This window comes from Dermochelys coriacea, chromosome 26, assembly GCF_009764565.3.
Source record: "Dermochelys coriacea isolate rDerCor1 chromosome 26, rDerCor1.pri.v4, whole genome shotgun sequence".
In the NCBI taxonomy this organism is placed as follows: Eukaryota; Metazoa; Chordata; order Testudines; family Dermochelyidae; genus Dermochelys; species Dermochelys coriacea.
Genome location: NC_050093.1, coordinates 3,250,563 through 3,264,652, shown reverse-complemented (window position 1 = coordinate 3,264,652; position 14,090 = coordinate 3,250,563). Strand labels below are relative to the sequence as shown.

Here is a 14,090-nt window from a genome sequence, read left to right as displayed (position 1 = left end):
ACTTTTTCAATCCTTGGCTTGTCTGTAGACTGCCAGCAAAGTTACCACAGGTGGCGATTATGATGTGATGTGGCTACTCTTCAACAGGGAACAAGACTGAGACTCAGGAAATTACTGAATGGAACATCATCAGGGCATTGATAGCGTAACCCATGCTTACCTGGTGTGGCTTCTTGCCGCCCCCATGCAGTCTTGGTGCTTACAGAGCTGGGTCTTTAGCTCAAAACATAGTGACTCATAGTTTTAGATACAGAAGTCCTGAGTTTGATTCCTGCTGCTGACACCTTACCCAGACTGGTATTGTGGATTTAACTCAACCAGCTAATATGTGAAAACTACAGCTGCCTTGTCCACATCAGCATTTTACCATGCACTAGCTAACGTGTAGTACACACAAACCTTTCTTCCTAGTGACAACAAAGCCCTAGACTGCACTGCCTCCTAGATGAGGCACGAGAGAGCATTCTCCTGATGGAGGCAGTTGCAGCAGTGGTGGGCTTGAGAGGCACCTTTTCCCCTCTAGGCATGTAACTGCTACAAAGGGAAAACACGCAGTGCCTTCTCTCTCCGTCCTTCAGTCAAATGCCATCCATCAGTCCCTCAACTGGGTCTCCTCCCATCTCCCCGGCACTGCCTGTTAGGGAGGCATGACAATGCACTCACAGAAAGCATTTCACTTTAAACTCCCCCTCCACCATGCTGTCCCATTTCCTCCTTAGGTTGGGAGACAGAATGAACCAGCTGATCTAAATACATGTTTTAAGAGTCTCTTCTACACTATTTCTGCTAAAGCTGCTCCTGTCTCAGCCCCACCTGTCCCTTTCTTCCCCCCACTCCTATTTATCATTATTTGAATTACAATAGCATCTAGGGCAAGGGTTCTCAAAATGGGAGTCGGGACCCCCTTATGGAGTTCCGAGATTATTACATGGGGGGGTCATGAGCTGTCAGCCTCCACCCCAAACCCCGCTTTGCAGCCACCATTTATAATGGTGTTAAATATATTAAAAAGTGTTTTAAATTTATAAGGGGGAGTCACACTCAGAGGCTTGCTATGTGAAAGAGATCTCTAGTACAAAAGTTTGAGAACCACTGATCTAGGGGCTTCAGTCAAGATCAGGGCACCATTGTGCTATAAAATACCCTAGTAAGAGACAGACTCTTCCCCGTGGTGCTTATCATCTAAATAGATGAGAGGAAACAAGCACAGAGAAGTGACTTGCCCAAGGTCACACAGCAGGTCAGTGGAACAGCCAGGAACAGAAAGCAGGTATCGTAGTCCTGTGCACGACACTACAAGGCCTCTCAAGCTCCTTCCCTCATTTGCTTTACAAAGGACCCTCAACAACTTCCTTTGCTAAAAGACATGAACTCTGTTTCAGTCCCCTGGTACTACATCAACCCAGAGAACGGAGAAGTGACAGATAAGAAACTGATGAGTGACAGTACAAGTGCCCAGACACACAGTGACAGGCTGTCCTCTTTTCTTTGTTTTACTTCCTAACCTGTCACCATAAATAATGACACATTTCTTCTTGTTCCAGCAGCCTCCAAGTCTGCCTCTGATTGTACACATTTGGAACTTCTCTAGGCATGGCTGAACCTCACGGAAGTTCCAGCTGTTTGTTTGGGTTGGTTTTTTTGGGGGTGAGAAGAATTAGGTCTGCAGCATTAGAGTATGTCCATGAACCTTTTTTTAGCCCCTCATTCTCTAATTTAAACCCAGTTTTTCCCTCCAAGGGTGATTCAGTTTGCTAAACACATCCCAGAACTATAGGGTAACAAAGTCCAAAAGATGCCCCGCTAGTACAAGTTGGACCACAGTATAAGATATATAGATGTATTTATTTTTTTCTTGAGAATTTTTATTTCTGCTCCTTTCTTCACTGTCCTTCCAAAACAGAATGAGAATCCAAGGAAGGATGATCTTGTGGTCAAAGTATTGGACTAGTACTGAGAAGATTTAGGTCCAGTTCTTGGCTCTATAACAGTCTCTCTGTCTGACCTTGGGAAAATCACTTAATTTTGCTATTTCTCCATATAATGCAGATTATAATCCTTCCCTACTGTAAAAGTAAATGCATAAATGAGGTACTTGGATACTATAAAAATAAGGGTCCATATAAGTACCAAGACTTTATGTCCCAGTCCAACTTTTGAAACGGTTTGCACTTGAGTTGATAATTAGATTAATAGATTTGAAGGCTATAGTGGACCATTATGATCATCTAGTCTGACCTCTTGCACAACACAAGCCACAGAACTTCTCTCGGTAATTCCTGCATAGCTTCTGTTTGACCCCTCATATACCTTTTAGAAAGACATTCAGTCTTGATCTAAAGACTTCAGCTGATAGCAGATCCACTACTCCCTAGTACGTTGTTCCAACACTTCATTACCCTGACTTTAAAATGTGAGTCTTATAATAATACCACCACCTCTGATAGAGCGCTTTTCATCAGTAGATCTCAAAGTGCTCCACAAAGGATGTCAGTATCATTATCCTCATTTTACACATGGGGAAACTAAGGCACAGAGAGCCGAAATGACTTGGCCAAGGTGACCAACAGGTCAGTGGCAGAACTGGAAATAAAATGCAGGTGGATTCAGGTCTCCTGTGTCCCAGTCCAGTGCTCTATCCATTAAACCACACCCTATAAAACAAGTGTGACTATCCCTACTATGAATACTTCTTTGAAATTAATGTTTAAAATCTGCAGCCCACATTCCTATCCAAAAACTCCAGCTGGAGGTTTGCCCCTGTCCAATGGGCTTTAAAGGTAGTAGAGTGTCTATGACATCCATGCTGTTACTGCTGCTTGTTTGACGGATAAACAGAGGGTTCCATTCAGCAGAGCTGTCAATCCAATACCTGCCAGCAGCATTATATTCGCTTAATTAAAGTAATAAACCCTGACAAGCCCTTAACCAGAAGAAGGCAGGCACTACTATTAAATTAAAACTGTTTGCATGTCTCTGTTGCTAATTAATTACTATTAATATTAAGTGGTGTTCCATGCAGGGAACACATTACGATCACACTCTGTATTCTCCCACAGTTTGCAATTAATTTCGGGGAATAGGCACTTCCACTGGGAGGGGACGAGGAAAAAATGCACACCTCTGATCTTTCTAGTCTCTCCTTGGTGTCCCACACAAAGTGACTTTTCAAGGTGTCCAGACTCTGCTGTCTTCAGAACATATTAGCATCTCAATGCTGGACTTTGTCTCTGATATTGACTCTTCTAAATCCAATAACTAATTGAACACCTGAGCAAAATTTTCAGCAGGTGCTATAAGAGACGGTGCACAAAGTCTGGCACAAAAGAATATCAGAATAAAGGTGCTATATATACAGGCCCTGATCCTGCAAGCTGATCCATGCAGGCATCTGTGAAGAGCCACCTACTTGTTTCAAAGGGTATCTGCATGGTTATAATGATCCCTTCCCACCCTTGCCAAGTCATCTTGCAGGACGAGGACCTAATTACATCCTCGATCTGTCTTCCTTCAATGAGAAGATCATTGAAAGAATTTTCAGATTTCAGGCATGCACTAAACCTACCTCTGATTGAACTCAAGTTACAAGTTCTTGCACATAACAAAATAAGATCTCTAGTTATATATTCAAATAAAAGCCTCAAATCTCTGAAACCACAAAAGGAAAACACTCAACAGGCAGAAGCTTCAAAGTATTTAGAAGCCCCTTAAACTATGGGATTAGAAAGCAGAACAGACTTGGAAATTCAGCACTAAAGTGCTTCTCTTCCTGTCTCTTCCATTCTGCATTTTATTTTTTTGCTTCCACAGCTGAGAAGCTACAGATGCCAGCTGAGACTTGAGTCCCCTGCCCAGACTTTCATTCTGTGGTTGGGAAGCATGCTGTGTGCCAAATTAAAACCCAACGTTCTCAAAATTAAACTTTGACGAGTACGAATAGGGGTTGGCTTTGGTCTCTGCTTCTCTGGGCATCTGCGCTGGGTGCGATTTGGAGCCAACCTTTCTGGAAGATCACTATACCCTTTTTATTTCCAAAACACCTACTTAAAAAGCCCTCCGTGGGATCCCCTGAAGAGATAGGATTATAAAGCCAGATATGCTACTGAACCTAAAATGCCCCAGACGGAGGATGGATTAGGAATCAAAAGAAATGAAATTGTATATAATCTCAAAATCATATTTCTCTGTCCATCAACCTACAACCCAAGACACTTTTGTAGTGGTCAGAATTATTGATTGTGGTTCTTATTAACTTTTCCCCTAAAATGCTCCCTTCTTCCCACAATATAGCACCACATGAATGTTTGGAGAGGAGCCTCTCAGATTGTTTTCCTTTTTAAGTGTATAGAAGGCCAGGGAAGTTATTATTTTAGTTGTATTACAATGGAACCTAGAGGACCTGTTCAGTATATAGGACCCTTGGTGCTGGGCCCAAGAGCCAGACTGAGACACTACAATAGCTGTGCCAGACCAGGGTAGACATTTTGATTCCCAGAGTCACACCCACAACTCTGGTTGCTCCCTCGCATCAGAGGAATAGTAAACTGCTAATTGTTCTTCTCCGTAGCAGAGTATTCCACCAACCCCACCCTGCTCAGCCAAACATTCACCCATTTCCCCCACCCTGCCTGACCATTCACTACCCAACTGCTGAGGAGGGGGAGTAGCTGCCCTAATGAAGCGACTCTCCTCCTCATGCAGTGCTGTGTGGCATGAGTAGCTCATGCAGTATCCCTTTACTCTTCTGCATGACTCACCATAAGGGCAGGTCACTAGCCTGCCCTAAGTGCATAACACAGACAGGCAAAAATAGCCAGCGAAAGATCTGGCAGACACAAAGAAAATACGACTCTACAAAAATGATCCCATAATTATTCTCTCTCTGGGATGTCCAGATCCTGTTAGCTCAGTTGGCATGATTTAAAAACAAACAAATAAAACCAGAAGACTTTCCAAAGTTCTGCCATCACAAACTCTCTTTGGGATCTGAAAACCAAGATGACTTTTTCATTTTGTCTCTGATATCACAACCAGAACGGACATATTCATTAGTTAGAACCAAGGTGTTGATTCTGCTGATAATGCACAAAGGTTACGGCTTCACTGTAAAATATAGGTGCACTTTTACATTGAAATAGTTTTCAGAGTAGCATCTGTGTAGTCTGAGCTCACAAAAGCTTATGCTCAAATAAATTTGTTAGTCTCTAAGGTGTCACAAGTCCTCCTTTTTATTGAAATAGTTGTCAACATAAAATCCTAGTGGAGACAAGTTTCAGAGTAGCAGCCGTGTTAGTCTGTATTCGCAAAAAAGAAAAGGAGTACTTGTGGCACCTTAGAGACTAACAAATTTATTTGAGCATAAGCTTTTGTGAGCTACAGCTCACTTCATCCGATGCAATGCATCCGATGAAGTGAGCTGTAGCTCACGAAAGCTTATGCTCAAATAAATTTGTTAGTGGAGACAAGGCCTGGGTAGTTTTTACGGTGGTGTAATTAAGTAAGGTCAACCCTGTGCCTCCCGCCTGAGGTTCACCTCAACTGGCTACATCAAGGTAAAATCCTAGAGTGCCTTATCTCCACTATGATTATACATTGGGATAGCTATCTTGATGTTAAAAAACAAAACAAAAAAACCCAATATTTTCTGGTGAAGACATAGCCAAAGGAATTCAGGTCATTCTCCCATCGCTGTGCTGACTCTGTGGGGCTAACAGGAATGAAAAATTGGGCAAGTACGTATAGAGGTGTTTGTACACTGAGAGGCTCTAATTCAAAAGGCATTCAGGGCTGATTCTGCTCTTCCATATATCCATTCTGTTGACTTCACTGGAGTTACTCCTAATTACTAGTGTAACAAAGAAGAATCATGTTATTGGGGACAGTTACTTGGACTAAGAACAGGACCATACAGTGAATGATGGAAGCATCAGATATGGTCAACAAACTATGCAGTCTCCTAAACTCCTTTGTTTTGGTCTGATAAGTGTGTTTTATTGGAAACACATTTTACTGTCTATCCATCCATCTCTCTCAGTTTGTATACTGCAATCATCACTGAGCTGTCGGAGCGCTTTTCAGAGGTTGTTTCCCTACTCGCTCTCTTGTTCCTTGTAGTGTTATTCCTGATGTCTAATACAGAGGATTCTGAAGGGTTGTTTCAGATGCAGGTCTCAGAGGGCCCTTTGTTTAAAATGCTGGTTTTTACATTTGTTTATTCAGCTCCTTGAAATGAAAATCCAGCTAGTGCCTTCTCCTTCCCTCTGGCTTGCTCCTTCCCACTCTGCTGAATATGCACTTTGGAAGAATCCCAAGACCCTCCTTTGGTGCAAAGTTGATAAATAGGAAACTACAAGGCACCTAAAATGGGTTGATACCTAAGGGAAAGAAAAGCCCCAACATGATGGATTGATATCTCAGGGGATCCAATTGACTGCAAAGACGCCAGCATTTGCTGGGGCTAGTGGCAAAGTGAATCGATAATTCAGCACACATGAGATAGAGTGTGCACTTCAGAGGTAGCCAAAGAAACATGCAAAAGGAGTAAGATTAATGGCTGCCCGGAAGGGAACTGAATGACAGACAGGGCAGACTAAATATAACAGCTCAGGAGAGCCCATATGCAGCAGTGCTGTGAAAGAACCCCTACACACAGACACAGGGAGCCAAATTATCTATTTGTTAACATGCATGTTGTTGCTAATCATGGCATTACTCGGTGAATATTATTCTTTAATTCCTTATTGCACTGGAAAAAATCATTGGAAATTGGGTCTCAGTTCTGCCAGTCCTTTCCTTTTATTACATATATGCAGCATATTACGGAGGTTTGAAATTTTTTTTTATAAGTATTAAGTGACAAGCCTCGAGTAAAAAAACTAGAATAGATGAGAAGTCCTATTTGCATAATATAAAATAAAACAGGAGAGCTCACAGAATCGGTTCAGTGACAAATCTGCTGCACTGCCTTTTTCTAGCAGAAGGGGCCTGCAGCTGTCTCTGTTGGGAATATCTCTGGAGTTTCTCTTCACAGAGAGTTAGCGGGATGAGTCTGTTATCCCTCTTTGAAAGGGAAACTTGTTAAATCTTCTTTTAGCCACGCATTTGGCTCATCATTACATTATCCCCCCACATACACCCACACAAACCAATTCAGAGCTTCCCAAGGTAGATTTTTTCTTCTTATTTTACTGTTCAACTACAGTGTGACAATTAACTTACCCTAATTTCAGAGCTTCCATGGGTAATAAGAAGAAGATAGGTTCTTGCCAGTTACGGGCAATCTTCAGCAGCACTAGAGAATACATGAAAAAGAACTGCTTAGAACAGAACTCACAAAGCATGCAAGGGGCCCAGGAACAGAGAAACTCAGATGATACATTTACCACCACTAAAGCTGAAATACAGGTTCTTTATGGCAGAGGAAAAATGACTGAATTGCAAATACAGGGCCTGATCCTGCAAACATTTACTTCCCACTGGACAAATGTGTTTGAGCATAAGCCACATAGTGGGTAAGAACCTACTGCTGTTCAACCAGCCAAGTTACTCTGCTAGCTCAAGTGCTTGGGGTTTGTGCTTTTGAGCCATAATTTGGGGAAGAATCCCTGTTTAGAAAAGCACTTAACCACATTGTTAACTTTGAGCAGGTGCTTGGAAGCGAATGGGACTTCAAACACATGTTTAAAGCTAAGCGTGTGCTCATATGCCTTCCTGAATCAGACCCTTAGTTCAGAAAGAAAGCCAAGTTGTGGCAGGGTGAGGTGTGGATGTATTTCTTTACAACATGGTGCTGTGGATGTGTATTTCAATTGCTGTGGACTTCGGAGCTTACCTTAATGTTGGGGAATGCGTGACACCTAAGTGTTTGTGTTATCAAGTTTCCCTTTAGTGGCTGGCCGACATAGAGGAGAAAAGCCTTTCACTGCTACCATTTCTCCTTTAGCTCAACTGCGGTTTGGTGATGAAAGCATTTATCCCAGGGGATGAGGCAAGGAGCGGTAGAGGGACTATGACACATGTGATAATGTTGTAAGGGGACTGTTGCCCCCTTACTAATATTCAGTGGGGGTGTTTTAGTTGCTAGCTCCCAGTACTAAAAAGGGGGAAGAGTCAAAAGGGAATCAGGGCCCCGAGACTGATAGTCCCCAGGAACAATGCGGAGAGGCCAGTGCTCCCAGTCAGCCTGAATGACAGGGCGGGCAGGCTAATCAGGAAGTCAGGGAGGTCCCGTCCTCCATGTGAGCTGGAATTGCCTGGGTGAGACAAAGTGGAGCTGCGCTAAGGAGAAAGCGGGGCCTGAGCTGAGCTGAGGAGCAGACCCTGTCCTGGCAGCAGAGCTGCAGCCCCAAAGCCAGAGGCCCAGCCGAGAGAGAGCAGACTTGGCCTAGGAGCAGAGCTGCAGCCACCAGAGCCAGAGGGGCCAGAAAAGCAGCCCAGGAAGCAGGGCAGTGCTGGGAGCAGAGTCACAGAAGCAGCCTGCAGAGCAGACCTGCAGCAACCGGGGCCAAAGAAGCAGCCCAGGGAGGTGGAGGCAGAGCAGCAGCAGCAGTGCTGAGACATAATGGTGGAGCTGGAGCAGTCTGGGGCCCGGTGTCGTGAGCAGCTGGGGGGACCGAGGGAGACCCTGGGCAGCAGGCCCAGCACAGGGAGACGCCTCAGCCAAGGGCTCTGCAGGCCAGGCTTGGATCATAACCCCGACAGTGCGGGGGTGAGACTGGGCAGAAGGGTCCTGCCACTTAGAGCCTGAGAGCGTGTGGCCACCACCAGAGCGAGTGTCCAACCCGCAGCATCCCTGCAGCCCAGCCAGGGCCGGAGCAGGAGGCCTGGGACTGACAAGGAGCAGACTGTGAAGTGCCCGGCCGTTCCAGAGACGCTGTCTGTGATGTTCCCTGCCACAGAGCAGGCTGACGTGTTTCCTTTAACCTTTCCCATTTTTCCTTATTCTTTTAAAATTAATTGTTAATTAAATAACTTGCATTTTCTTTAACTTGTATGTAATGGTCAGTGGGTAAGAGAAGCGCCCAGTGCAGAGAGGGTACCCCGGAGTGGGGACACCCTAGCCTCTGTCCTAGGTGACCACAGCAGGGTTGGGTGTTGAGCCCCCAAAGAATCCCGGGCCCAGTTTTGTTGGGGTTTCAAGGACTCTGCCAGGCAGGAGAGCGAAAGGGGAGTCCTTGAGGGCAGGGAGGCCACTGGGTAAAGTAAGTGAGAGTGATGACTCAGATCTTTTGCTAGCCTACTTCACCCAGGTAGTGCAGAAGCCAGGAAAGTTCCCCACAATAGCGGGACTATTCCCCCGCTTACAATGTAATTAAGGGTGTTATTGAATAGCATTAATACCAATAAAACATGAATGTTTTTTCCAGACAGAAACAATAGGGAAGCAGGATGTTTAACCAAATAAACCGAGCAGCTGCCTAAAGCTATGTCTACGCTGCACTTTTGTGCCGCTCCAGCATTGCAGGCTGTCTGCTTTCACTCAAGTTAGGCTAACTCAGAAGGAGTAACTGGAGTATAGATAATTTGAGTTAGGTTATGTCTTCACTGCAGAGCTTAATACAGTCACTGTTTAATACTCAGGCACCTTTTGAAGAAGCTGCTTCTAACCACAAAAGGTTCAGAATATCTGAAATGTGATAGACCCTATGATTAATTTGGGGAGGTAGCTGTAATTTTCATGTGAGAGAACATGGCTCTGTTGGGCTTTGGTGTTAAAATTGTGGAGATTTTCAGCTGAATATGAGTCAATCCCAATTTATTGCCCCATTTTGCTTTTATAACATTTTTCTATTTTTTTTTAAATTAGTCACATAAAAATGAATACCAGTTAGAATTACAAAGTGGGACAGAAATCAGTGTTTCCGCTCTCATCTCTCCTGCTCCCAATAATTGTACACATTGTCAGGCAGCACTGTTCTTGCAAAATAAATGAATGCATTATGGCTGTTACAGTAAATAAAAGACAGGTCATCAACACAGCTTTGTTGGTTCGTATGTCCTCTAAAGCTGCCTGTGCCAAAACCAGACTTCACTCACTGCCAAATATCCACCTCTATCCTGCTACACACACACAAGCTCCTTTAAAGCTGTGATGGAATACCAAAATCCTGAACCGGGTTTCATAAACATATCCATTCTCTTCTATATTACAGGCATGCCTAGAGGGCCTGCCCAAAATCAGGGCCCCATTGTGCTAGATGCCGTACATGAATGTGGTAACCTTTACTGCTCTGAAGAGTTAATAATTTAAATAGACAAGGCAGACATAGGAGGGATTAGTTTCCCCCATTTACAGATGGGGAGCTGCTTCCCAGAGAGATAAAGGGTATGTCTACGCTGCCCACATTACAGCGCTCGCCCAGCGATTTAAAAAAAACACCATGAATGAGTGCTGATAAAGCGCTGTCTATATTGGTGCTTTTGGCACTACAAACTTTTGTTGCTCAGGACGGTGTTTTTTCACACCCTTGAATGACTAAAAAGTTTTAGAGCTGAAAGTGGCAGTGTAGACAATAGCCAAAGTGACTTGGTCACACAGGAAGTTTGTGACCAAGCTAGGACTTGAATCAAGATCTCTCCAGTCCCAGTCACGGCTTAACCAGTAATATGCTCATCCCAGCACTGACCCCTTTCCCAGATCTGGAATGAAAACGTACTGGGTACATTTCAAAGGCCCTACGTTTAAATGTTCAGATCACACTGGTTTGGGCACCCTATGCACTTCCAGGCTTTGGATCGGATGAGAAACCTTAGCAGGGTTCTGGAGGTGGAAACCCTACCACACTTTTACTGAGATTGACGCATCTTGGAAGAATTCATGAGCCATTTCACTAAATTAATTTCTGTCTCTCCCCCCCCCCCCAACGCTGATTCTATCCATTTTTGTTTAACATAGGTTTTCTTTTGTCAAGAAAACTATGCTAAATTGAAGAGAGAAGATCCCACCCTCTGTTAATCTCATTTTGCACCTATAGGAGGCCCTGAATACAATACAGAGACTGGATGTGTTTTTCTATTCATTTCTGTGCCTCACTTTTGTTTTTCACTATGCTCCATTTTTCTCATACTGTTTTTCCCCTGGATTTCCCCCCAGTAGCAGGAGTCAAGCGAGCAGGAGCCAGGCTTGAGAGGAGATATCAGAGGTTCACATAACTTTTTTAAATCCATTCAAAATAATTTCCCAGCCTCAGGGTTTTCCCAGGTCAATTCAAAACCCTAGTCAAATGAACAAACTGCATCTCCAAAATCAGGGAGCAAACAAGCAGCTCAAAAGATACACCCAAGATACATAGCTAGCAAAAAGAAGCATTTCCTACCTAAAGGATATACTTCCCCCTCTTCCTCCAAAGCACCTTCCTCAAAGAGTGCTGGGCTAATTACTTAATTAACAACAGCTAGTTTAGCCTTGCTGCCCCTACATTCCCTGCTCTAAGTGGAGGCAGCTGTGGGCTTTCTGCTAGTCAGAGAATATGTATGTTAACCCTTTCCCTGCCAATTGTTTGTATGTGCCTTCATAATGCTAGATTTGCTGAGTCATTGAAGAGGACCTGAAGTTTATAGCTGAGATCTGAGGCTCACATAGCTGAGATCAATTTAAGGTGCACTATGTCAGAGAGGGAGTGCTGTCTAGTGATTAAGGCAGTAGTCTAAGGTACAGCAGAGCTGGGTTCTAGCTCCAACTTTGCTAATAACAAGTTGTCTGGCCTTGGTTAAGTTACTTTAACTCTGTTTTCCCTCATCTGTCTTGTCTGTTTACACCATGAATTTTTTAGGGCAGGGACAGTCTCTCACAATGTATATTTACAGCACCTAGTACAATGCACTGCTGCTCTCAGTTGAGATGTGTAAGCACTACTATAAAACAAGTACCAGGAATAACAACATTACAGGAGTGTGCAGGGACAGGAGCTCATTATTATCAGGCACTGCACAAACACAAAATAAGAAGCTTACAATCTAACTCATGTTGAACTGTTCAAGGGTATTCAACATTTTCCACTGCTTCCCAATAGGATAGTTCACAAAAGGCCATACTCATGCCATTTCCCCTTGGCAGACTCTGGAGGCTTGGATAGATTGGTTCAGATTCAGGAAAGCACCTAAATTACCAGCTGTCAGATACCTACCTTCCAATAAAGGTAGAACTTGAGATTCTTTCGAACATAAGCATTTATCTGTGTGAGATTTGAAGAGACATTGGTTTTCTAATACTCTGTCCAGGCTCAAGTTATTCCAAAGCCAAGTGTAGGGCTCTGACAGTACAGTTACTGTGCAAGCAGACATGAGTGTCATTATGCTTTCAGCAATAGCTTGCTCACACACAGAGAGATAAGAGTAACTTCTACTGCAGCTGCTCCTGGAATGAGATTGAACCCAGGCCCCGTGGACAGGAGTGAATATTGCCCCACCTGTTATTCCTTTGCAGTGTTAGAACAGAGAATGAGTTCCAGTCCTGTAGGATTTAAACCCTTAGCCACTCTCATGATTTTATCAGGAAGCTCACGTAACTGAGTTTCCTTACAGCCTCAATTTCCGGAGTCCTGAATCTCAGCCTTCATTTCAGTTTGTAGCCATTACAGTAGCAGAGAAAAGTTTGAAAATGTGAACCCTAAAGGCTCAAATATCCGGAATGCAAATGAAAAGAACCCTACCTGTATTATTGTTAAAAAATCACATGATTTTTAAGCCAATCCTGTGATTTTTGGCAGGCCCGATTCATGCTTTTTGGTAACCTGGGATAAGCCATGCTACAATATCCTAAACCGCAGAAGATAGTCCTGTAAACTGAGCTGCATATTCTGTCCCAGGAATTGTCTGGTCTGATACCAAGAATATGGCATGAATGACAGAACATTCTGGCAAACTGCAGAACCAGACTCTTTTTGCTGCAGGCAGTCATGTTTAAAAAAAAACATTTCTTTTGGTTTATTGAGGTGTCAGATGCCACAATGATGGGCAGACAGCAAACCTAGACTGACAGACAGATGGAATTTCACCCTTGATACCACCTGGATCCTTTCTCAATGCTGTATACGGGGCTCCAACTTAATGCAGCATTGGAAACCCCAAGCATTCAAAAATCATGAGTCAGGGCACAAAACAGCATTAGACTGGCTTAAAATGATGAGATTTTTTTAAAAAAAATACATTTGGGGTTCTTTTTATTTGCCTTGTGGTTAGTCCCAGCTCACCAAGATGGACGCTCCACCCAGCTGCAGAGATGCTTTTCCATGAGCAGTGAACTGGATAATCTTCTACCTCTGTTTCCTTTCTTCTCTGATTTGTGTTCTGGCCCTCCTCCCCTTCTCCCCCCTCCTGTGCCCATCGCCTGAGGAAGGCCCCATGGACACATCACCTTCTCTAATCTTATTTTATATTTCCTGCATGTACTTTAACAAATAACCTTTTTTATCATTCTCTTCAGTGTTTTTCCTCCCTCAAATAACAAAGTCCAAGTCCCTAGTCGTAATTATTAGCATATTCCTGGCGAAAATTGCAACAGTCTACATTAAAGGGCTCCCTGCAGAAATTTACACAATAGGTATCCAATTTTTCTTTAAATAAAAGGCACTCAGAACAGTCAGGGGTTTAAAATAAGAGAAGGGAAAGGGAACAAACAGGGCTTTGAGGAACAGCGGGGCAATGTGCAGTGGTCAGGAACAGATAGTCATGCTGAATTATTTGGATAATTAGTCTTCGTTAGCAAATTGGAACAAATTATAATGTAGAGCCAAGACCGCATAATATGCTGAGTGACTGGAAAGTTCGGGTGTCCTTTGTTTTTTTAAATATCCAGGCATGATCCAATTCGGAAAACTACTGATTCAGGACCAAACATCCTGCAAGCAGGCCAGGGGTTCTGGGTGTAGGACCCACTCCCACCACAGCCACTTTCTCACTGGAGCATATTCCCTGACACAGATACCCCTGTCCACTCCGCCACCCTCTCTCAAACCCCTCAGAAAGATGCTATTTCTGAAGATGACCACCAAGAGTATTAGTCATGGCTGATTGGCTGGTCAATTAATCTCTCTCTGCCCACACCCAGAGCCATGACTTCATCTAAACCCTGAGGAAAACACCCAGCTCTC

The 14,090-nt window shown here is 43.7% G+C and overlaps 1 long non-coding RNA gene across 2 annotated transcripts in view; it reads right to left on the bottom strand.

Annotated features, from left to right (window-relative positions):
- The window catches only part of LOC122457565, a 65,145-nt gene extending 53,839 nt beyond the window's left edge, over positions 1-11,306 (bottom strand). For both annotated transcript variants that reach the window (XR_006277166.1, XR_006277167.1), the window contains exons 1-2: positions 11,033-11,306; positions 7,219-7,291 (exon numbers count right to left, since the gene is read on the bottom strand). This is a non-coding gene — a long non-coding RNA (uncharacterized LOC122457565). The remainder of the gene's footprint in view (positions 1-7,218; positions 7,292-11,032) is intronic.
- Between the last annotated feature and the right edge of the window lie 2,784 nt (positions 11,307-14,090).